Raw genomic sequence first — 3775 nt, 5'->3', positions numbered from 1 at the left:
ATAACAATGAAAAGACGTCAATGAGATAAAGGAAACATCAATAAGGAGCAACTGTATATGACTGTCACGTATAGAAGAAATAGCACATGCTGACTTACTTCATATCATATATTGCTGCGGAACGTGCAGCCTGATCCATATATCATCATATATAAATATATTGCCGCGGAACGAACGGCCCGATCCATATGTCATCATACATTAATATATTGCCGTGGAACGTACGGCCCGATCCATATATAGTATAGTATGTTAGTGCCGAGGAACGTACGGCCCGATCCATCACCCATATATCCCGCGTCCGGGATGAAATCATGATATGCCAGTTGTACAGGTGGCTATGCGTCTATAGCGCCTCACCTTTCCCCACTTCCCCTGAGAACATTTTCATATCATATATATATATATATATATATATATATATATATATATATATATATATATATATATATACATACGTAATATTCATAACATGCAGGAGAACCCAAGGAAAAACTATAACTCCATCGGAGTGACGTAAGGTCGAACACCTCCGGGTATATTATGGATTAATCATGATCGTCATGTCTCACCTTGAAGGGACAATCATCATAAGGCGAGACTGTCAACGAAGACTAATATAAAAAGAACAGAGAGTAGGGTCATAATCTTGTAAGAAGTCATTCTATATACTTTTGGAAATATTAAAGGAAATATAATAGTCATCCATGAATAAAATTGAGAAGTCAAGAAATAGCTCCATATTCTTACATCGTCATTGAAATCATAACTTGGAACCTTTAAACATGAAATCGTCTCATCGTAGTCATCATAGGAAAATATTCTCATCTTTGGCATCATTGTAATCATGATAAAAAAATATGTCCATTATTGCCCTCATAAGAGCTTACAAACTCGTAAACCTTCGTTTTGGAACAATGTAGGCATTTGGAAAATATTTACGGGTTATCAAGGAAGGAATCATGCTTTGGAATCATAAACTTCTAACTTTTGAAATTAAGGAAGTCATGGAAGCATTTATGAATTCACAACTTAGGAATCATGCCTTTGAAAGAAAGGGACAAGCCTTAACATACCTTTGTCGTTAACTATGCTATCGTTCGCTTGATTTCCCTTGACGTAACGTCTCTACCTTCAAGAGATAATTCGCACCATCGTGTTAGTCAATCGACGAGAAAAACGCGCTACTATTTCTAGGGAAAATTGGGCAGCGTTTCCTTTGTTTCTACTACTTTTCCCATGTCATATTTCAACTCCCAACACTCACAATATCACAATCCACAATCGTCATTTATGTACATTTAGTAAAATCCACCATTTTCTTCCAATTAACTCACATTTATGGTTTATGGCCCATCATCATAATTTCGCATAATTCACACCCATGTCTTGGTCTACACGTCATTTATAATGTATTCCTAATTACAACGTTCCAACATTTATGATTCAATTCCATTATCATTCAATTACGTCACTATTCACTCAATAATGACCCACTTCCTATGTTCTTCTACATTTCAAGTATCTAAGCCCTCTAATACCTCAAACAACATGAAATGGTCATAAAACTTACCTTGGATGATGGTTGAACAAGCCTTGAGTGGAGTTTTCCCTTCTAGCACCAAAACCCTACTTTCTCTCTTTGGATTTCCTTGAGGAAGATGAACTTTACTTGGGTTTCATACACTTTGATTCATGGATTTGATGTTGTTAATCTTGGTTTCCTTTGATTTTTCTTGTGGATGAAATGTTGAGAGGGTTCTAGAGGATTTTCGGACCAAAAATGGTGAAACAATGGGTTAAAAACGAAGTTGGGTCTATATATAATGGTCCAGAAGATTCTGGACTGGCACCACATGCGACACCATGTGCGAGTCGCATGTCGAACATGCGAGTCTCATGTTGTGTCGCAGGTCTTGCCAGTCGATCGGTTCTCACTGGCACAACATGCGACACCAAGTGCGAGTCGCATGTCGAACATGCGACACCAAGTGCGAATCGCATGTCATGCCAGAACGTGATGAACTGTCTGTCGTAAAATGGCCATAACTTTTGATACCGATATGCTGTGAGTGCCCACGAGCTATGGTTAGAAAGCTCTTTCAATTATATACAACTTTAATCCTTTGGTATGTTTCCCAAATGCCGACTTAAAAATGGAGTTTTGGCCCCTCCAAACCAGATCCTCCGAAAGTGTTTCCTTAACTCGCCCTTTTTGGATGGCTTATGCCCATATTTGGCTTATGGGTCCTTCTTGAAACTTACTTGGCACTTCATTACCAACATAAGGGGAATTATAATTCTCCTCCAATAATTCATTAAGACACCATTAATTCGATACTCGTAACTGTCCTTCGCTAGTCAATTCACTGTACACGAACGAAAATTTTCCGAGGTGTAACATTCGTCCCCCCTTTTGGAACATTCGTCCTCGAATGTTAAACACACGGGAATTCTACAAAAATTTCGCCAGAGTTTCCCCTGTAATATGGCACTACTAACCTGTCACAACAACCCATAATACTTAATGCCTCACAGGGCCATAACAATGACAACAATAAGGGCCACACACGACCGCAACATCAGAAATATAAAGCATCACATACCTCAAAATGTTGATATCTCATGTTGGATTTCTCCCGGGGATTAAAATAAAAGCGGGTACATGGATTTCATTCTCTCTTCTTCTTCCCAGGTCATTCCTTCCCAGTGGTCGTCTTGTCACAAGGTCTTGACTGAGGCTGCTTCTTTATGCATTCGTAGGTTGTCACATCCCAGGTCACTGTAATCAGCGTATAACATGCACTTATGTCATATTCGAAGTAATTATCCTATTTATCCCTAACACTAACCCCAACTCCACATTTCAACTAATTTTACCATATATTTCCCCTCAACTGTCCCGCGGGTAGCATGACCACGCTATTCTTGTTTACCTCTTTCTAAGCAGCCACTTGGTTTCATGGGCGACGTATAATTACTTGCAAGTTACATAATTGTTCTTGCATGATTTATGTACATACTCATCTATACGTGTACATGTGTCCGTACCTGCATCCGTATTCATAATCGTACTCATTTACATATCGTATTCATAGTCATATTCATATTCACATTACTTACATAGCATGTCCGACTACGAAGGTCCGGTGCTTCACGTACCCGACTATGACTAGGCTCGGTGATTATTCGAACTATAAAATCGTTTGTATATCCGTAGCAACTTACCGCGTCGTGCTCTCTTTCTTCCTTTATTCATCTTATTCAATTTGATTTGATTGATTTTTTTTTTTATTTTTTTTTTTATATCTCTTACACCCTACTATAGAAAACCTTAAGTCCCTTTTATCAATTGTCGCTTATAAATCACAATATCATTACAACGACTCTATCATTAGTGCATTTGTCTCCATTCTAGTATCACATCGCCATCCTTTACAATGTCCCTTGAGTTGTTTGCTCCCAATGTCACGTGGTTCAAGGTCTTCGCGGATGATTTCCAATGTAGCCTCAGATGCCTGCTCAATCCGTATTCGTTTGTTTACCCGTCGTTAAACTTATTTCCGTACAACTCTCACTCTTAGTTCCAAAATTTATATCTATCACATCTTAGGGTCCATCATTCCAATTTCTATACTTGTATTCTTTTTACTCGCTTCCCCTCTTTAAGGGTTTTACTTGTACCATTCTTAATTCCGTTACCTCACCTTCAAATCTTTAATTCACATATCCCTTACTATACTATATCTCATTTGTGTTGTTCCCCATAATTTAT

Source organism: Lycium barbarum, chromosome 2 (assembly GCF_019175385.1).
Source record: "Lycium barbarum isolate Lr01 chromosome 2, ASM1917538v2, whole genome shotgun sequence".
Classification (NCBI taxonomy): domain Eukaryota; kingdom Viridiplantae; phylum Streptophyta; class Magnoliopsida; order Solanales; family Solanaceae; genus Lycium; species Lycium barbarum.
The sequence above is the reverse complement of the archived record's forward strand: the minus strand, read 5'-3'. Positions refer to the sequence as shown.